Source organism: Triticum aestivum, chromosome 2D, assembly GCF_018294505.1.
Source record: "Triticum aestivum cultivar Chinese Spring chromosome 2D, IWGSC CS RefSeq v2.1, whole genome shotgun sequence".
Taxonomy (NCBI): domain Eukaryota; kingdom Viridiplantae; phylum Streptophyta; class Magnoliopsida; order Poales; family Poaceae; genus Triticum; species Triticum aestivum.
In genome coordinates, this window is record NC_057799.1 from 407,445,695 (window position 1) to 407,468,421 (window position 22,727).

The following is a 22,727-nucleotide window of genomic DNA, read 5'->3' on the forward strand; positions in this document are numbered from 1 at the left end:
CCAGGCATAAGGCCGAGCCTTCCACCCTTTACCAAAATGTATAGATGCATTAATTAAATAAGAGATATTGTGATATCCCAACATATCCATGTTCCGACATGGAACAAACTTCAACTTCACCTGCAACTAGCAACGCTATAAGAGGGGCTGAGCAAAAGCGGTAACTTAGCCAAACAACGGTTTGCTAGGAAAGGATGGTTAGGGGCTGACATGGCTAAAATGGGAGACATGATATAGCAAGTGATAGGTAGCGGAGCATGGCAATAGAGCGAACAACTAGCATAGCAAAGATAGAAGTGATTTCGAGGGGTGGTCATCTTGCCTGCAAGATTCTCAGAGTTGTCGAAAGCTTGATCCTCGTAAGCGTACTCGACAGGTTCCTCGTTCACGAACTCGTCTCCCGGCTCTACCCAAGACAAGAACACAAACAAACGGAACCACAATCAACAACGAGAAATGCACAAGCAACATGATGCAAAAACATGTATGATATGCAAGATATGATATGCGATGCATATGCGTGCTCCAGAAGGAAAATGATGAACAGGGCAGTAACTTGGCAAACCAAGCATGCCACTGGAAAGATGAGATGATTTCGGTTGAAATCGATATAAAGATCACCGGAATCGGATGCACGGTTTGCAAATGGCGAGCAAAACAAGAATGACACTAATCTGCGATATACAGCAAGATAGCACCTAAAATGCAACAATCAACAATGCTACAGCACCCCAACATAGCAACAAAGCACATGACAGTAAACTACAGAATATTCTTGACAAGAGATGAACACTGAGCTATGGCTAGTTCACAACATATCAAGCTCAAACAAGCATGGCAAAAGTGCAAAAGATTACTGGTTCACAGACTTAGTGAAAAACTGGACATGGCAGAAATCATCATCAGGTAGCAATGTTCAGAGCACGAAATCAACATGCTACAGGAACTTAACATAGCTAAACAAGGCATGGTAGTGTTCTACTAAATGCACATGACAAAAGTCCCTTACTGACCATAAGCCAAAAAGGACCAGAAGATATTATGGCAAGCATGTAAACATAGCAAGTTTCGTTATCAGGTTTCAGACACTGCAGAAAACAGAGCATGGCAGAAATATTAATATGTAGGCCTCTTTGGGAGCTTGATGCACTTACTACAGAGCAATTCATGACAAACCAAGCATACCTAAAGCAAGATGGCATGTTTATGAAGCTATCCATGGCAAGAAAAATTGCATAGAATGTATGGATCAACTACAATAAGCTTGGCAAAAATGCATATCATGTTAAGAATCTGCCAGAAATATTTTATAGCAAAAGTAGAGCAAGATTGAGTCATGCTATGGTAATCTAAAATTGCAAACAATTGCAGTAATGGACCAATTACAACTATAGCTACAAAACATCCTTAGTGAACATCTCCAAAATATGCATGGATCTCTCTCTAGCATCAAGTTTACATGGCAACAAAATTACAGCAGACAAAGACTTGGAGAAATCACCAAGTCCCTGAAATCAGAAATATTACGGGACCTACTTTGCATGCTTGTGCTAGTCACCACAGAGATCAAAAAAGTACATGGAATACACCACTGGAAAGATGGCATGGCATACTTCAAAACACATGTAGAGCTCATGCTCAAAAGATGCACAGAATAAATGATGCAAAAATGACAAATCCCCAAGTTTCTCAAACCCTAGCGCCGCCGCTACTTCCATCGTCGCCGGTGAGGAAGAGCTTCACTGGCTCAAACTCGTCGCCGTCGTACTCGCGTCGGCCGCGGATTTCTTCACTCCGCCGCCGCCGTAGCTGTCTTCCTCTACCAAGTTAGGGCGTGGAAGATCTGAACCGACGAGCTTCAAGTCCACACTTCCCAGTTCGCCGTGTTCTTCGTCAAGGGTAATTAAAAGTTACTTTTACTGCCCTTGTTGATTCTGATGTTTTCTACTAAATCATCAAAAGGTGTTTATTCTTCAAATCTTCACACGCTCAACACCTCTCATATCATCTAGTCTTGATCTGTTTCCCTAAGCAACATTTTTCTTCACGATTCCTCAATTGTGTGGATTTTCAATCTACACAACTCTGGAACCTAAGTCAAAGAACGCTTAGAGAAATTCCTCAAGACTCATCTGGTCAAATTCCTCAAACTTATTCTTTTTACAAAAACTATTGAGAACGCATATGACCTCTCCAAAATTCCTCGCAACTATACTCTGTTCGCAGGTACACATGTCCGCTGCTGAATCACTAGGTTCTCATCAACTTAACTCATTTGCAGCGTTCCTCGAAGAAAAGTTGCACACCTCCTCAGAGAACTCTATTGTCCAAAATCCTCGGCTGAAGAAAATGGCTGATGACAAGAGACCTCAGAAGGGAGGAAAGAAATTGGAAGTCAACACAGCGTTCGAAATCCCTGATGACATTTACAAGGATTATTGCACTCCTGACGAGGCCACACATGGAAAGGAGGACAAAAATTAGCGCAAGGTGCACATACAAAGGATAGAGAGGAGATGGACACGGGAATGGAGGGAGTACAGATATGTCACGCCTAAGTACATGAAGAAATTCGCTCTTCACCCTCCATGCCCACGACCTCCATTAGCACCAGGCCAAGAAGCTGATCCTACCAGCCTCAAGCGTGGTGAGGATTATCCTGATGAATGGCCAAGCATCAAGCTAAACTGGCCAAACAGGCAAAAGAAGCAGTGAGGAAATTCAATGAAGACTCTGCTGCTGCTGCTACCACTGCTGAGGCCTCTACAAGCAAGCCTAAGAAGGCCATGCCAAAGAAGCCTGCTCACAAGCCCAGTGCTTCAACTTCTATACCCTCACGGCCAAGCTCCTCAGCAATGCCCTCACGACCATGTTCTTCAAAGCCCTCACGGCCAATTCCTCAAGCTGCACCAGCTCCTCCAAAGTCCTCAGCTCCTCCATCAAAATCCTCAGCACCTGTGCATCTCGCCTCGTGCCAAAGGACAATAGGCATCTCCATTGCCTCAGGAGCCTCCGCTAGTTCTTCTGCTCCTCCAAATTCCTCAACAGGCCCCACACTGCTGAAGACAAAGGCCACTGCTGGACGAGGTTGTCGACCAAGTCCTCACAAGAAGCAGGTCGCCTTGCATGTGCCCTCTGATGACGATGAAGCTGATGATGTGGAACTAGCTGAAATCATCAGAGACAGACAACAAAGGGCCACTAGAGCCAAGGGCAGTGTTGTGCCTCTTTTGCTGGTTCCGAAGAAGATCCTGGACTTCATTGATCTATGGCACAAAGATCCAAACACTCCCTTGCCAGAATTGAATCTCACTCCTGGCCAAAGTCATATGTTGTCGGCTTTCATTGCTGAAGAAAAATGGAAATTTGAGAAGGCCATGCAGTTGAAGAAAACGCAGTACAAGAAGGAGCACATTCTCAAGAAGAATATTGTGACAATGACCTCTGATGAACTCATTGCTGCTCAGACTGAGATTAAAAAACTCAGTGATGAATTTGAAGCATACCGTGCTGACTAGCTTGGAGCCAAAGTCAGATTTGTGAAGTTCACCGAGAAATTCACTACCAATGTTGCAGCTCCAACGCAACAGGAAATTCCTCAGGCTGAGGCATCTGCTCAGCCTACAAAAGAACATGCCAGCACCGCTGATGAAAATCAGGCTGCTGATGATACTGCTAGTGTCAGGGCTGATGACTGCATTCCAGCCACTGATGACTCTGCCAGGGCAACCACTAGTGTTGCGCCTGATGAAATAGTCAGGCCAGCTGAAGCTTCAACCGTTGTGCCCGAAGTAAATGAGCCAATTTCCTCTGATCCTCTTGCACCTACCCCAAGTCCAATTCTTCCTTCTGCATCAGAAGCGAAGAAGACCAAGGCTGCGGAGCGTGCAGCTGTGAAGAAAAGGAAAGCATCAACTTCATGAGATTCTTCAGCTCCGAAGAAGATGAAGAAATTGACTAGCTCTTTTGATAATCCGATTGATGCTGTTCCAGTCTCAAGCATGCCATCAAAGGAACTCGTTCCTTTTGATGAAGAATATGTGATCCCAAGCGGATCAGATGAAGAGATTCCTTCTGCTGCTTTGTCAGAGCAGTTGGATGAAGAAATTGAAGCGGATGCAATTCCTTCAACCCCAATCGTCTCATCACCCATGCCTCAGTTCATAGCAGAAGAGGCCGGCGTTGAAGAAAAGAGTGATGAAGAAGAGGATGTAGACATTGGGTGCACAACGCCTGTGATGAATGATGACTTTTGGGAAAGTCAGCACCCCAATTCTCCTCTGTTCACACCTCTGCAACAAATTCCTCAGTCCCCAGTAGATACTGAAGTTCAAATGGGCCTCGCAACACTCCGTCTATCCATGAAGAGATTCCAGCCACTAGTGTTGATGTAAATGTTATTGAAGAATTGAAGACCCAGGCTGCCACTGAAGAAGAACCTGAAATTCCTCACCCTGTGGATCCTGAGATTGCGATTCCTGAGGTTGTGATGCAATTGACTGATACACCTCAGCCCAAGCCAAAGGATCCCTTCTCGAAGAAGCAGAAATTCAAGGCTGATGACTTCTTCGGCAAGCATGTGTTCTTCATCGAGTACAACCCATATGACTCTGCTCGTCTTAGAAGGAAGCGCTTCTGGACTGCCAGCCAAGCCAACTTCTATTCTTCACTACTTTTCAACAAAGACAAAGTCTTTGACCATGAGCATATTCCTCAGGTGGACATGGAATCACTGCCTTGCTTCACCCCAGTACTCAGTGTGCTTCATGATGCAGGACTACTCAACTTTTGCACTGACATTGTTGATTGGAATGAAGAGCTAATTATTCAGTTCTATGCAACGCTGCACATCACCGGAGATGCTAATGATGTGAACTCTTGGGTATTGGACTGGATGACAGAGAATACACACTACAAAGCACCGGCCTCTGAATTGCTTCATGCCCTGCCTGTCAGTCCTCCCCTTGAAGGTGCTCGTTGCCTATACCATGAACTTGAACTTACTGCTCATTACATGCAAGTTTTGATGAAGCCGTTGAAGCCCGATCAAGCACCAAGGACCAAATTCCTCGTGAAGGAATTGCTGTATGTGCCAAGAACTGTCTATCGCATTCTGTCGAAGACAATGAGTCCAATAAAAGGCCATGACTCAAATGATGAAGAAGTCGTTGGCATCATGACGAATCTGCTATTCAATACCATGCATCGCATCCCTGTCAACTGCCATGATTTCTTCATGAGGACTCTGGCAAATGTTGCACTCTCTCCGTTTGAGTTGAAGCCTTATGCTCCTTGGATTATGAGATTCCTCAGAACAAGGTCTTCACTCAACTACAAGGCTGACTTTCAGAATCATCTCAGCTACTTGCCCCCCATTGAAGTCCTCAAACGGACATTTTCCTCAGCTGATGAAAAGGGCAAGGCCACTGCTGTTATTGATGAAGGCATTCGTCCATTGGATGGTCAGTTTCGCAAAGCTGCATCTTACTCCACCAATGATGACTCTGCCACTCATGACTCTACTGCTAATGCTTCAAAGCGAAATCCTCAAGCCACAACTCCAAGGGTAATGATTGATCGTGAGCTTCTCCTCAGTCTTCACCAGAAGATCGATCGCGACCACAAATGGGTTAAGCGTCAGTTTGGTTATATTCTTCACAACATGACTGCTACACACAATGAAGTGAAGAAAAACCATTACTACCTCCATGAAGTCTTTGGTCGCACCTGGGCTGTTCTGTCACATCTGTATGGTGAAGAAGATCTGAAGCAAATGGGTCTCAAGCAGGACTTTGACTGGTCTCAACCACCAGCGAAGAAATTCAAGAAGGTCATAGTACCCTCCTTGGTGGCCAGCTCATATTCTTCATCACGCGACACGGACGAGCATGAAGACTTGGACAACACTGCGGCAGGCCCTAGAACAACAAACGATCCCAACACCGCTGGCGCTCCTTCATTATCATGATATTCTTCAGGGGCGTTAGTCCTCATTTTTCGACCCTTTTGGTCATTCAATGACAAAGGAGGAGAAATTTGAGTTAGTCTTCAAGCGGGTCTACCTATATGGGCGCTTTTTTGCTAAGTTACAACTCTCGTTCTTTTGAAGACTTTGCTGGATCGAGTTGTAAACTTAAACTCTATGGTGGTCTGATACTTTTGCTGTGTTCTTCTGCATGCTTACTCCTCATATATGTTAATGCACGCATGCTGAATTACATCAATCGCCATATTTCATCATGCATTTCAAATTCTTCACATTACATGTCAAATGCGTGTATGAATTACAAGATATAGGGGGAGATCCCCATGATTCTACTCTTCAAGTGTGCATTGCTTCAAAAGCAAATTCCTCACTATGCACATCTTCATGGGGATTTCTTCTATATCTTGCAATCAGATTCCTCAATATCAGTATTTACACTTCATATGTTTATCCCCGTTGAAAACTTAACCTATATTGTCATCAATCACCAAAAAGGGGGAGATTGTAAGTGCATCTAGTGCCCCTTAGTGATTTTGGTGTATTGAAGACTTATAGGTTAAGGGACCGATGCGTTTGTGAGTGTACACAGGTCTATAAGTCTATGAGGAGTTTGATATTTATAGAGAAAGTCGACCCCTAAAAATGAAGTTCTTCGACTGAAGACTTTGGATTTCTGAAGACTTTGAAAGTGAAGAAATTGGTGTGACCTTAATGACTTGGTATTCATTCGAGGAACATGAAGCGTGAAGACTTTTGTTTTCGTAGTTTCATTTTCTCTTTCTTGAGTCATAGGAAACACCGTACTATTAAAGGGGGTCGAGGAAATACTAAGTAAAAATTTCCATGTGATGCTCAACTCAAAATCCTACACCTACCAATCCCTTCGAGTGAAGCCATTGGAAATCTCATACAGTTCAGTCAAATTTCTTCAGTGACAAAGACGAAGTTCTTCTGGTCTCTGAGGAATTTGTTCTGACTGAGGAGTTAGGAATTCGCCAGTGCGGATTGCCTACAAGTGAGGAACATGATAGCCCTGAGGAATTTGATAGTCAAATTTCCGACCGTTGCTGTGCTATGCGCCAGCTGTCCCAAAATATCTACCCACCTAATGGTCATATCATTGAAGGGCATTTATGTCTTATCAGGTCGGGCTGCTCCCTAGGCTATAAATAGCCGCCCCCTACAACCACTAGCTGGTTGGCTGCTCCGAGAGAAACTGACACTTGTCATTTGAGAGCATCGCATCCTCCGAGGACTTCGAGCGAAAATCATCAAGTGAGGAAAACCCAAACCCAAACACCTACAAATCCAAAGTTATTGAGCATCACTGAAGAGATTGATCCTGCGTGGATCCGACGCTTGTTACCTTTCAAGACTATGCATCTTCCAGACGGTTAGGCGTCATGGTCTAGAGCATCCAAGAGGAAATTGTGGATCGCTGAGTGACCGAGTTTGTGAAGGTTTGGAAGTCACCTGAAGACTTACCACGAGTGATTGGGCGAGGTCTGTGTGACCTTAGCTCAAGGAGAATACAGTGAGGACTGTGTGTCCGGGACTGTGTGTCCTCAGGTTTAAATACCTAGCCGCTCCAACCAGATGTACAACTGTCATAGCAGTTGGAACTGGTCTACCAAATCATTGTCTTCACCAAGCCTACTGGTTCTATTTCCTCAACTCTTTCATTTCCTCATTACTGTGTTGTGTGCTTGTTCATATCTGTTTGAAGACTTTGACTGAAGACTTTCTCAATTTTCTCAGTTCAATTTCTTCAGTCTGTTTGTCTTCATCCTGTTTTATCCTGTGTTTACGCTTTCTGTACTCTGTGCTTGTTTTCATTTCATCATGATGACCATGCTTCTGTTCTGTTATGTTAGCATCTGAGTACTTATTCCGCTGCAAGTAGTTTTTCGCTTAGGAATTTCCTCACCCTAAATTCCTCAGTGAAGAATTCATAAAATCGCCTATTCACCCCCTCTCTAGTCGATATAACGCACTTTCAATGCTTATGGAGATGAACTTGCTATTGTTCCTTATGTTAAACATGAAATTGTTGCTATTGCACCCACACATGATAGTCCTATTATCTTTTTGAATTCTCCAAACTACACTATATCGGAGAAGTTTGCACTTATTAAGGATTATATTGATGGGTGGCCTTTTACCATTGCACATGATAATTTTGATGAATATAATATGCATGTGCTTGCTGCTCCTACCTGCAATTATTATGAGAGATGAACTACATCTCCGCCTCTCTATGTTTCCAACACGAAAAAATTGCAAGAAACTTCTTATGCTATGTATTGGCCTTTACTTGATGTGCATGAATTGTTCTTGTATGACATGCCTATGCATAGGAAGAGATTTAGACTTCGTCATTGCTTGATATATGTTGCTTTTTGCTCACTACTAAATGCCAAATCATTGCTAATTCAAATTGGCTTTGATATACCTTGGGATTCGGGTGGATTCATTACTTGAGCACTTTATGCCTAGCTTAATGGCTTTAAAGAAAGCGCTGCCAGGGAGACAACCTGGAAGTTTTAGAGAGTCATTTATTTCTGTTGCGTGCTTTTATATAGTTTAAAAACAAAAAATATAGATGGAAACTTAAAACTTCACAAAAAGAAAAGTGAAAGTGAGATAGACAAGCATTGTGAAAGTGGGGGCGTCCTTGAACTTTGTTCATGCTCACGGAAACTTTGTGAATCTTAATTACAAAAACAATTCAACAAAAATAATTATCCCCTTGTACAATTCCATTGTATTATAAAAATAATGTGCCAAGATTTGCCTTTAGGATGTTTACATTGCTTGTTGGTTTGTGCGGTGCAAAACAGAAACTTTGGCTGTAGTGCGCGATTTTACATTTTTTACTGGAACGTCAAACGGTTCTGAAACTTTTTGCACTGTCTTTCTATACAAATTGTTTATTTTTCCTAAATTTTTTAGAATTTTTGGAGTAGCATAAGTATGGTGAATGTTCAGTTTACTACAGACTGTCCTGTTTAAGACAGATTCTGTTTTTGATGCATTGTTTCCTTGTTTTGGTGAAACTATTGATTCTATTAGTGGATTAAGCCATGAAAAATTTATATTACAGTAGCTACAATGCAAAAAATATGAATTGGTTTGCAACAGTACTTAGAGTAGTGATTTGCTTTATTATACTAACAGATCTTACCGAACTTTCTGTTGAGTTTTGTGTGGATGAAGTGATCAAAGATCGAGGATGTTTCGATATGAGGAGAAGGAGGAGAGGAAGAGCTCAAGCTTAGGGATGCCCAAGGCACCCCAAGTAAATATTTAAGGAGAATCAAGCGTCTAAGCTTGGGGATGCCCCGGAAGGCATCCCATCTTGCTTCAACAAGTATCGGTATGTTTTCATCTTCGTTTCGTTCATGTGATATGTGCAAATCTTGGAGCGTCTTTTGCATTTAGTTTTCATTTTTCTTTGATGCACCATGCTGGTATGAGATAGTCCATGGTTGATTTATAGAATGCTCATTGCACTTCACTTAAATCTTTTGAGTATGGCTTTATAGAATGCTTCATGTGCATCACTTATATCATTTGAAGTTTGGATTGCCTGTTTCCCTACACATAGAAAACCGCCATTTGTAGAATGCTCTTTTGCTTCACTTATATTTGTTAGAGCGTGGGCATATCTTTTGTAGAAAGAATTCAACTCTCTTGCTTCACTTATATCTATTTAGAAAGATGACAGGAATTGGTCATTCACATGGTTAGTCATAAAATCCTACATAAAACTTGTAGATCACTGAATATGATATGTTTGATTCCTTGCAATAGTTTTGCGATATAAAGGTGGTGATATTAGAGTCATGCTAGTGAGTAATTGTGGATTTGTAGAAACACTTGTGTTAAAGTTTGTGATTCCCGTAGCATGCACGTAAGGTGAACCGTTATGTGATGAAGTCGGAGCATGATTTATTTTTTTGATTGTCATCCTTTGTGTGGAGGTCGAGATCGCGCGATGGTTAACTCCTACCAACCCTTCCCCTAGGAGCATGCGTGTAGTACTTTGTTTCGATGGCTAATAAATTTTTGCAATAAGTATGTGAGTTCTTTATGACTAATGAGTCCATGGATTATACGCACTCTCACCCTTCCATCATTGCTAGCCTCTTCGGTACCGTGCATTGCCCTTTTCTCACCTCGAGAGTTGGTGCAAACTTCACCGGTGCATCCAAACCCCGTGATACGATACGCTCTATCACACATAAGCCTCCTTATATCTTCCTCAAAACAGCCACCATACCTACCTACCATGGCATTTCCATAGCCATTCCGAGATATATTGCCATGCAACTTCCATCATCATCATATACATGACTTGAGCATTCGTTGTCATATTTCTTTGCATGATCGTAAGATAGCTAGCATAATATTTTCATGGCTTGTCCGTTTTTTGATATCTTTGCTATGCTAGATCATTGCACATCCTGGTACACTGCCAGAGGCATTCATATAGAGTCATACTTTGTTCTAGTATCGAGTTGTAATATTGAGTTGTAAGTAAATAAAAGTGTGATGATCATCATTATTAGAGCATTGTCCCATGTGAGGAAAGGATGATGGAGACTATGATTCCCCCACAAGTCGGGATGAGACTCCGGACGAAAAAAAGAAAAGAAAAAAAGTCCATAAAAAAGAGAGAAGGCCCAAACAAAAAAATGAGAGAAAAAGAGAGAAGGGGCAATGCTACTGTCCTTTTTACCACACTTGTGCTTCAAAGTAGCACCATGTTCTTCATATAGAGAGTCTCTTGAGTTATCACTTTCATATACTAGTGGGAATTTTCATTATAGAACTTGGCTTGTATGTTCCGATGATGGGCTTCCTCAAATGCCCGAGGTCTTCATGAGCAAGCAGGTTGGATGCACACCCACTTAGTTTCCAGTTTGAGCTTTCATACACTTATAGCTCTTAGTGCATCCGTTGCATGGCAATCCCTACTCCTCACATTGACATCAATTGATGGGCATCTCCATAGCCCGTTGATTAGCCGCGTCGATGTGAGACTTTCTCCTTTTTGTCTTCTCCACACAACCTCCACCATCATATCCTATTCCACCTATAGTGCTATATCCATGGCTCATGCTCATGTATTGCATGAAAGTTGAAAAAGTTTGAGAATACTAAAGTATGGAACAATTGCTTGGCTAAAACCGGGGTTGTGCATGATTTAAATACTTTGTGTGGTGAAGATGGAGCATAGCCAGACCATATGATTTTGTAGGGATAACTTTCTTTGGCCATGTTATTTTGAAAAGACATGATTGCTTTATTAGTATGCTTGAAGTATTATTGTCTTAATGTCAAATGATAGACTATTGCTTTGGATCACTCGTGTCTTAATATTCATGCCACGATTAGATTACATGATCAAGATTATGCTAGGTAGCATTCCACATCAAAAATTATCTTTTTATCATTTACCTACTCGAGGACGAGCAGGAATTAAGCTTGGGGATGCTGATACGTCTCCGCCATATCTGTCGGTGTACAAAAGTAGGGGCTCTCCTTTTGACCCCTTTACTTGTGCATGCGCAGTCAGAGCCACGCGCCATGGCCACACTTAGCAGGGCAAAGGAGGGAAGCCGGAGAGAAGCCGAAGGCACAAGGCGACCGGAGGCAACGCCAAGACCAGAAACGCAGGAGAGCGAAGGGGCGGGGTGGATCCCCCCGGCAAGACCCTTGCCGGGGCGGCCTCCGCGGCCCCGGCGAGAGCCTTGCCAGGGCAACTTGCCCGACACCAGCAGAGCAAGCCGCCCTTGAGCCCAAAGGTTCCGAACGCTGTCGACAACTACATTGGAACCAGGGCTCGGGAGGCACCCCCATGGTGGCATGGAGATCTTCGTCAAGATCATAAACATGTGAGATCAGATGAGGACCAGAAGACGTGGACCCTCGGCGGGATCCCAGCCGAGGGAATCCACAAGACCCCCGACAAGCGCCTTGCCGGGGACGACTGCAATGCCATGGCAAGACCCTTGCCGGGCCCCCGGGAAGGCCCTTGCCGAGGACATCAGCGGGGCCACAGCCAGGCCCGCGTCGACCAAGACTCCATCGCCGTTCGCATGCAGCTGCCAGCCCAACCAGCTGGGCAGGCACCTGCGTGGCAACATGCAGCTTCCAGGCCAACTCAGCAAGCACCTGCGTGGTGGCATGTAGATCTTCGTGAAGGCTCCACCACCGCGCCACCTCAGCAGCCTACCTGCCTACATGGCGCCGCACGCATCGCTGGCCTGGACGCGTGTCGAAGCAAGGCGGAGCGGCGACGGACGGGACGGGCTTCGTTCCTGTCCTCGATAAAGCTAATGGACACCTAAGTAGCGCATTGAATGCGCTTTGTCCCGTAATGTCGAGCGATAAGCTCGCGCACTGTAGGCCTTTCCACCTGCTGTGTGCCACTGTGGCAACCCCTTTTTCTATAAAAGGAGGCCCGAGGCGACCAGGAGGGGGATTCGGCTTTTTGGAACTACGCAACCACCGTAGCAAGTTCGAGAGCTCAAGGACACTCTGAAATACATCCACCAAAGCAGGACTAGGGTTTTACGCATCCTCGCGGCCCGAACCTGGGTAAACGATCCGTGTGCTGGCTCCTAAACCTGCTCTTCTCACGACCCCGCGCCCGCCGACCGTAGAAGGGATCCCAGTGATCCCATAGGTGTCGTTCTCACCGACATCTTTGGCGCGCCAGGTAGGGGTGGCGCAGTTGTGAGAATCTGGTCTAGCAGTTAGCCTAGCAGTTCTTTGTCACCAGGGCTCCCAAGAAGAAGACGGCCACGGCGGTCGGTTCGTCGGGAGCTAGAAGGCCCGTACCGGTGCGGGCGAGTAGCGGGCCGGTCGCGGACAAGACCCGGGGCGCAGCCCGCGAGCACCAACATCGCTCTGGCAGTCAGAGCCTGGCGAGCGGCGTCGTTCGTGCGCAAGACGGCGGGCCGCACGCCGCAAAATCCAGAGATGGAGCTGGGCCCCTGCAGGCGGCGCGGGCCCTCCGGGGTCGCCGCCGTGCCACCCACGGGCGGCGCGACGACCTCCAGGACGCCCACCCCGGCGCCCACAACGCGCTCTTCCCATGGTGTGCGCGACGAGCAGCGTCACCACGCCGGTGACCCTGGGCACCGCCGTGGGAAGAGCCATGTGCATCATCTGCGGGACGAAGGAGGCCAGCATGCCTGCCGAAGTGCTGGCGAAAATGGCACGCAGCCGCTGGGCCGTGATAGAGCTCCTTCTAACCTGGGTAGAAGTCGAAGCGTGCCACAGTCCATGCAGCTTTTGCCACCACCCACGCCAGCAGAGGCTTTGGTGTGCGCGCAGCTGCTCCTCGACTTCCCTCCTGCTGCGGAGAAGCTCAATGAGTGGAGAGCCACCATCCGGAGCCTCGTTGCCGTCGCCAATAAAGATGATCCGCGACCGGTGGCGCCCTCGGGCCGGCGCTCCCTCGAGCCGCCACATGCCAGCGGTGGGAGGACCGGGGGAGCTGCAGCCACAGTACACTCTCCTCCCCCACGCTAGTTGCCGCCGGTGCCGGTCCGTCGTGACGACGCATGTGATAACATTTCCATAGCGTCGTCCGACCCACGGACCCACCACGACCAGCGCCAAGTTCTTCGAGAACAAGCCCATCAAGACGCTCGAACCACCATCGAGCGTCGGCGCGATACACGCCACCAGTCGGATCAGCGGGCGGGACCCGCTATGGACCACCCAGCACCAGGGGGCTCCGGCGGCCTACGTTACAAGGTGGGTTGCCCAGCCTTTACCCGTGAGCTGCGGCAGTTCCAGTGGCCATCCCACCGCACGTTCAAGCCCGACGTCGGCGAGAAGTACAACGGCAAGACCCATCCGTCAGAGTTCCTCAGCATCTACACCATCACGATGCAAGCTGCCGGAGCTCGCGACGACAAGGTGCTTGCCAATTACTTCCCGTTGGCACTGAAGCCCAACGTCATGTCTTGGTTGATGCACTTGCCGGCAGATTCCATTTCTTCCTGGTCAGATCTGTGTCATGAGTTCGTTGGTGCCTTCACCGGAGGCCACCAAGCTCATGGCCAGGCCAGTGATTTGCATATCATTCCCTAGAAGAAGGGGAAACCCTGCGCAAGTACATCCAAAGGTTCAGCTGGGTGCAGCACAACATCCCCGATGTTCATCCCGCCGCCGTGATTAGCGCGTTCCATCAGAACATGCGCAATCGCAAGATGCGCGAAGAGCTGGCGATGAACAAGGTTAGGGATGTGGCCGAACTTTATGTTCTGGCCGATAGGTGCACCCGAGCTGAAGAGGGAAGGAAGTACCCCGGTGAGGACGCCGGCGTGGAAACGACTCTACTGATGAAGACACCGCCGCCCCGACGAAGAAGGGCTGGCGCCGCAACAGGAAGCGCAAGGGCAAGACCGTGCTTGCCGTCGAGGGATCCGACGACACCGGCGCCGCCAAGAAGGCCAAGGCAGACGACCCCGACAAGGAGATTGCCGGGTGCGCCGCTTGCCGGGCCTTGGCGGCTGCCGACAAGCCAGGGGCTCCGACAAGCAGTATTGCAAGATCCACCGCACCAAGGGCCACGACCTCCAGAACTGCCGACAGGTCGAGCTGCTTGCCGAAAAGCAAAAGGCCGAGTATGAGAGGCGGGACAAGGAGAAGGGTCAAGATGGTGCCGAAGGATCCGGCAAGAAGCGTGGCGGCCAAGGAGGCCGCCGCGGCAAGGATAGCGAGCAAGAGAGGCCCGCTCGAGGCCGTGACAAGAAGCAGGAAGACGATGATCATGACGAGGACGACGAGTCCGGCGAGCATGAGTTCCAGAAGGCTACGGAGGCCATGTGCGTCGATGGTGGCGCCTCGCTGCATACTTCTCACCGTCTGCTCAAACAGTGGGCACGTGAGATCACAGCAGCGGAGCCATCGTTCGACGCTTAGAAGCCACTGAAGTGGTCCAGCACGCCCCTCATCTTTGATGCCAAGGACCACCCTGACCACACAACTGCGGTCAGGTGCTTGCCGTTGTTGGTCTCGCCAACGATACGCAACCTCAAGGTGAATAAGATGCTGGTTGACGGCGGGGCCGGCCTGAACTTGATCTCACCCGTCGTGATCAAAAGGCTGCAAATTCCTGATGGAGACCTCGAGGAAACGAGCACGTTTCAAGGGGTTAACCCGGGAAGGAGCCAACCGAAGGGGAAGGTCACATTACCTGTGACGTTTGGAGGCGAGTTGAACTACAGGACGGAGAGGATTGTCTTCGATGTAGCTGAGATCCCTTTGCCCTACAATGGGATCCTCGGCCGCCCGGCACTAGCCAAGTTCATGGCAGCGTCAGATTACGCCTACAACACGCTGAAGATGCCTGGGCCGATGACGATCATCACCGTCCCCTGCGACAAGAAGGACGCGCTGATCTGCGCTGACCTACTCTACCGGGAGGCAGTTGCAGCAGTTGCCGCCAAGGCACTTGCTCCTGCCACTGAAGCCTCGGGAGGGAAGAAGAAGACTGGGACCGGCAAGACCTCTCGCACCCACTCCGGCAAGCGCACCTCTTCGGAGTGTTGCGCTACCGTCGAGGACGTGCCAGAGAGCTCCACTGGCAAGAGCAAGAAATCCAGAGCTGCACCACGAGAGACCAAGAGGGTGTCCGTCAGGGAGGATGGCACGGGAGGGGCTTTCACTATAAGCTCCACCCTCGATAGCAAATAGGAAAGCGCGCTCGTCACTTTCCTGCGGGCGAATGTCGATGTGTTTGCATGGCAAGCATCCGACATCCCCGGTGTTCCCAGGGAAATGATTGAGCACCATCTTGCTGTATGTCCCCATGCGTGACCTGTCAAGCAGAAGGTCAGCAAGAAAGCTTTGGAACGGCAGGAGTTCATCACAGAGGAGATCAGGAAATTGGAAGCGGCGGGCCTGGTGAGAGGAGTGCTCCATCCGACGTGGTTGGCCAATCCGGTGGTGGTGTGCAAGGCGAACGGGAAGTGGAGGCTGTGTATTGACTACACAGATATCAATAAGGCTTGTCCTATGGACCCCTTCCAGTTGCTGCGCATTGACCAGATTGTTGACTCCACGGCCGGGTGTGATCTGTTATCATTCCTCAACGCCTACTCGGGCTACCACCAGATCTTCATGACAAAAGAAGACAGAGAGAAGACAACATTCATCACCCCATGTGGTACATATTGCTTTTTACGGATGCCTTTCGGGTTGAAGAGCGCTGGCTCGACGTTCGCAAGGGCGGTCCAAATTGGTTTTGAGCCCCAGCTACATAGAAATATGGAAGCTTATATGGATGACATAGTGGTCAAAACCAAGGACAAGGCAACTCTTGTACAAGACTTATAAGAGACATTTGCCAACCTACGCAAGATGAACCTCAAGCTGAACCCTGAGAAGTGTGTCTTTGGCGTTCCGTCCGGCAAACTTCTCGGGTTCTTTGTGTCGCAGCGTGGGATCGAGGCAAACCCAGATAAGATCAAGGCTATTGAGCAGATTGAGGCGCCCAAGCGGATCAAGGATGTGCGTCGGCTCACCGACTGTGTTGCCGCCATGAGCCGATTCATCTCCAAGTCTGCTGAGCGCGCCCTTCCCTTTTTCAAGATTTTGAAAAAGGTGGGCCCAATGGAGTGGACCTCGGAGGCCGAAGCAGCACTGCAGGATCTGAAGAAATACCTCTCTTCTACACCGGTGCTGGTGGCGCCCAAACCACAAGAGCCGTCGCTATTGTATCTGGCGGCGACGAATCAAGTGGTCAGCGCCGCGCTGGTGGCGCAGAGGGAGGTCGACGAAGAGGCAGTGGCAACGGCAGGACCGGCCGATGGCAAGTCAGAGATTCCCTCGTCAGGGCCTGGCGCCGGCAAGGCAAGGCCCCCGGCAGAGTCTGACACCGTCGGGACAGGGCCCGCGCAGCCAAGTGAAGAGGTGCAGAAGAAGATGATGATGCAGCACCCGGTTTACTTTGTCAGCTCCCTCTTGCAGGGGGCTAGGTCAAGGTACTCCGGTGTGGAGAAATTGCTCTTTGGCCTCCTTATGGCCTCGAGGAAGCTGCGTCATTACTTCCAAGCCCACGAGATCACTGTTGTCACCCGCCTCCCGTTGCAACGGATACTGCACAACCCAGACGCGACCGGAACGATTGTGGAGTGGGCCTTGGAGTTATCCAGCTTTGGTTTGAAGTTTGAAAGTACTTCGACAATCCAGAGCAGAGTATTGGCGGAGTTCATTGCAGAATGGACCTCAACGCCTGACGAGGAAATCCAGGAAACCGCTCTCCCCGGCAAGGAGGCAAGTCGCGACTGGATCATGTACTTTGATGGGGCTTTCTCGCAGCAAGGCGCCGGTGCCGGTGTGCTGCTTGTCGCACCCACCGGAGAGCACCTCAAGTATGTAATCCATATGCACTTTCCCAGGGAGATGTCCACAAACAACACTGCTGAGTACGAGGGGCTGCTTGCCGGTCTCAGGATCGCGGCAGACCTCGGGGTTAAGAAGCTCATCGTCAGGGGTGATTCACAGCTTGTCGTCAGACAAGTCAACAAAGATTATCAGAGCCCGTTATGGAGGCCTACGTAGATGAGGTGAGGAAGCTGGAGGAGCGCTTCGACGGTATACAAGCGGAGCACGTTCCCCAAGCGGAGAACGACATTGGTGATTACCTGTCAAAGCGTGCTACATTCAAGCTACCTATGGAACCAGGTACCTTCCTGCTTCGGTTAACTCAACCATCCGTCGAACCATCAGTGCGGAACCGAACAAGCGGAGGAAATCAGGCCCCGGCAAGTACTTTCCCGCTGAGCCCCCAGGGCCGCCGGCAAGGGTGTTGCCGCGGATTCTGAGCCTGCCGAGGGGCAGCTGGCTCTGGCAGGGTGCCAAGCCCTAGCCGTAGAGACGGCTGCCCCCATGGCAGAAGAGATGCCTTTGGTCCTTGCCGTCGAGCCCCGGGCTCCGGCATGGGCACAGCATACCATCCGTTTCCTCCAGACAGGGGAACTTCCTGAGGAGCAGGAAGAAGCGAAAAAAGTAGCCCGTCGGTCCGCCTTGTACCAGTTCGTCAATGACGTCCTGTACAGAAAAAGACCGAACGGTGTGAAATTGAAGTGCATCCCCGGGAGGAAGGACTGGAGCTGTTGGCAGAGATACATGGAGGCATATGTGGCTCCCACATAGGGTCGAGGGCCCTTGCCGGCAAGGCATTCCGGCAAGGCTTCTTCTGGCACACCGCCCTCCAGGATGCGACGGCACTAGTAACCAGGTGTGAAGCGTGCCAGTTCCATTCGAAGAAGCTTCATCAACCAGCTCAATCCCTTCAAACAATCCCTCTCCCCTGGCCGTTTTCGGTCTGGGGGCTCGACATACTGGGCCCTTTCCCTCGCGCTGTCGGGGGCTTTGAGTACTTGTATATGTTGCAATCGACAAGTTCACAAAGTGGCCGGAGGTGGAGGTAGTGAGGAAGGTTACAACACAGTCAGCCATCAAGTTCTTCAAGGGGCTAGTTTGCCGTTTTGGTGTACCAAACAGAGTCATCACCGACAACGGCACGCAGTTCACAAGCCACACCTTCATGCAATACATCCAAGACCTCGGCAGCAAGGTCTGTTTTGCTTCCGTGGCACACCCCCGGAGCAACGGCCAGGTGGAGAGGGCAAATGCTGAAGTGTTGCGAGGCCTGAGGACGAAGACTTTTGACAGGCTGCACAAGAGCGGAAGGCACTGGATTGATGAGTTGCCGGCGGTTCTTTGGTCGATCATGACGACGCCAAATCGAGCCACCGACCAAACACCCTTTTCCCTAGTATATGGGGCAGAAGCAGTTCTCCCCACGGAACTCATATACGGGTCACCTCGAGTGCTCGCTTACGACGAGCTTGAGCAAGAGCAATTGCGGCAAGATGACGCAACGCTCCTTGAGGAAGATCGTCTTCGGGCGGCTGTGAGAGCAGCACGCTACCAGCAAGCCTTGTGCCGCTACCATAGCCGCAAGGTTCATGCCCGAAGCTTTGAGGAAGGCGACCTTGTTCTTCGGCGCATTTAGTCGGCCAAGAATTCCAACAAGTTGACGCCAAAGTGGGAAGGCCCTTATCGGGTAATACGAGTCACCAGGCCCGGCGCAGTCCGCCTAGAGACCAAAGATGCTGTCCCAGTGAGCAATTCCTGGAACATCAAACATCTTCGCAAGTTTTACCCAGAAGGCGCGGTTGCCGGGCCTCCCGGCAAACCACCTTTTGTACAAGCCTTGCCGGCAAGGCATGTAACCCTCTGTACAAAGCCAACCGCAGACCCTGAGCATAAATAAATGAAGCGCTGGCGCCCTAAGTTATAGCATGCATGCTAGGTTGAGTCTCTCCCTCGGTTAGGATTGATAGTGCTTAGCGGCGACTAACCCCTAGCCTAGAGGTCGAGTGTGCGTCTTTCTGTCCTCTTTGGTTTGCAGGGCACGTGGACACTTCTACTGAGCCGCTTGGGAGAAAGAGAACGGACCGGCGCTCCAGCCCCGGCAAGCCAAGACTGCAGGGGGCTGAAGACACAAGGATCCAACCACAGCAAGCCAAGGTTGCCGGGGGCTACGGATTCAGATAAGTCTTTCATCCCCTGTTATGCATTTCCGTATGGAACTGGGACAAATGAGACCTCGTTTCGCTCCGAAACCACCGTGCTCCCCCTTCTTCTTGTACCCAAGCCACTGGGACAGAACCGGGTCGCGGACGCGGTGGCCAGGAAATACGCGAGGGGCCTAACTCTACTTCGCCCTGCCTCTGCCAAGAGCGCGAGAATGGTCGACTGAAGTGGGGGGACGGCAAGGCCTGTTGCCGGGCGACAATGTTTATCTTAGAAATAACAAGGACTCGTTCCTTGGCATGGGCCTCGCTCACGCACAAAGAACCCGGCAAACACCCTTTTTCATTAAAAACGTCCCATACAGGTACAGTTCGTACGGAATAAAAAACATGAGCAAGGGGATTACATGTTTTAAATCTAACAAGTGCCCACAGGCTTACAAACTAAAAAGAGATGAGATGCCCGTAATCCCTTTCTTGTCCCTCTCCTCAGAAGGTGGAACAAGACAGCAGGAGGGCAAAAAGAGCACCTAGGCAAGGTACAAGGAGCAGAAGGCACCAAGAGAACATCTTGGTGCCGGGAAAGGAGCTGGAAGACGAGGCAGCGGGCCGGCAATACGCGACGAAGGCGTCGGTGCCCGCGTACTCCGATTTGACGGCCGCCACCCGACTTCTTCGCCTTCTCCGGCCCTCCTACGCCAGCCGCCCAAGGAGACGACAAGGAGTGCCCCGAGGGAGAGCTTGACAAGGAAGGCCCTCGGCAGGGCGCGTGGCCGAGGGAGGGGCGGCGCGGTCAGTCGGGGTCGGCATCCCGCCGCTCGACTCCCTTGTCGTCGCCGTCGTTGTCCTCCTCGTCACTCCCGCTCGAGGAGGAATCTTCATCGTCGGAGGAGCTCTGCACGCAGCACTTTAGGCGAGTTCCAAGATCTCCAAAGACCTTGACGGAGAGCAGGCCGCCCTCCATTAACTTGAAGTAGAGGATGAGCCCCGCCGTCAGGATGTGGATGCGAGCAAACGTCTTCCATCCGCGACAGAGGTACATGACGTGAGGAGCGGGGAAGTCGACGTCGACCCGCGTGCCACCGTTCCCGCAGCCCCTCATGTGCAGCCTAAGGGTCTGGGGCGGATCGAGATCCATCTCCCAAGCAAATGGGGTGGGGAGGCGGAGGCGACGACGCGGTGGCCGACGCAGCCCGATGAAGAACTCGCGGGGCTGGTCCCCGACGTGGCCCTCCATCGCGGAAGGCATCGCTGGCGGAGGCACGGCCATCATGCCGCCTCGTCCCCCTCTCCCCGACCGCCGCGGCGACCTCGGCCTCGCCCCCTCTCCCTTCCTCTCGTGGCCGGCCCCGCCGCCGCAGGCTCGTGGGAAGGAGGGACGCGCTGTCGAGCGGCGACCCTCGTCCCCACCATTGAAGGGCCCGCGCCCCCTCTCGCCATGACGGGTGGAAGGAAGGAGCGGAAGTGGAAGAAGATGGATGCTGGGAAAACGTGGGACGACATCCCCCTCCCCCTCCTTATAAAGGGGCGGGGTCGAGGCTCGGCCGCCCCACTTGACCAGTCCAGCCATCGGAGGCGCAGGGAATCAGGACCGACCCGCTGCCCCAATCAGCGACGACCCGATTCCCCACCTCCACCGCCTGCCACCTGCATGGAGGACGCGTGGCGAACAAGAAGGATCAAGAGGACGGGTGAGGCGACTGTTCCCCGCCCCGTGATCGTGGGGCGTGGTTGCCTTGAAGACCGCGACCCGAGTCCACTCAGGAAATGAGCCGCGCCTCCATGCCTCCCTCTTTTTATGGGGAAGGCGCGAGCCGCCTCTTTACCATGATGTGACGCATGCGTGCGGAAACCGCCCCACTCATGACCCCCACGTCACGCACGCCCCTCCACGTCGCACGTTCAATGCGAGTCGTGGGGAAGCGCAGCGGACGAACAATTACTACGGTAAAAATCCGCCCCACCTGCCCGTGCACCGTTCTGGGCCTGGCCCAACAACGCGTCGCGCTTATGTGTGGCCCAGGCCCGGGGGCTCCTGTCGGTGTACAAAAGTAGGGGCTCTCCTTTTGACCCCTTTACTTGTGCACGGGCAGTCAGAGCCACGCCCCGCGGCCACACTTAGCAGGGCAAAGGAGGGAAGCCAGAGAGAAGCCGAAGGCACAAGGCGACTGGAGGCAGCGCCAAGACCAGAAACACAGGAGAGCGAAGGGGCGGGGTGGATCCCCCCGGCAAGACCCTTGCCGGGGCGGCCTCCGCGGCCCTGGCGAGAGCCTTGCCGGGGCAACTTGCCTGACACCAGTAGAGCAAGCCGCCCTTGAGCCCAAAGGTTCCGAACGCCTTCGACAACTACATTGGAACCAGGGCTCGGGAGGCACCCCCATGGTGGCATGCAGATCTTCGTCAAGATCATAAACATGTGAGATCAGATGAGGACCAAAAGACGGCGACCCTCGGCGGGATCCCAGCCGAGGGAATCCACAAGACCCCCCGCAAGCGCCTTGCCGGGGACGACTGCAACGCCATGGCAAGACCCTTGCTGGGGCCCCGGCAAGGCCCTTGCCGAGGACATCAGTGGGGACACAGCCAGGCCCGCGTCGACCAAGACTCCGCCACCGTTCGCATGCAGCTGCCAGCCCAACTAGCTGGGCAGGCACCTGCGTGGCAACATGCGGCTTCCAGGCCAACTCAGCAAGCACCTGCATGGTGGCATGCAGATCTTCGTGAAGGCTCCACCATCGCGCCACCTCAGCAGCCTGCCTGCCTACATGGCGCTGCACGCATCGCTGGCCTGGACGCGTGTCGAAGCAAGGCGGAGCGGCGACGGACGGGCCGAGCCTCGTTCCCGTCCCTGATAAAGCTAATGGACACCTAAGTAGCGCATTGAATGCGTTTTGTCCCATAATGCCGAGCGATAAGCTCGTGCACTGTAGGCCTTTCCACCTCCTGTGTGCCACTGTGGCAACCCCTTTTTTCTATAAAAGGAGGCCCGAGGCGACCAGGAGGGGGATTCGGCTTTTTGGAACTACGCAGCCACCGTAGCTAGTTCGAGAGCTCAAGGACACTCTAAAATACATCCACCAAAGAAGGACTAGGGTTTTACGCATCCTCGCGGCCCGAACCTGGGTAAATGATTCCTGTGCTAGCTCTTAAACCCGCTCTTCTCACGACCC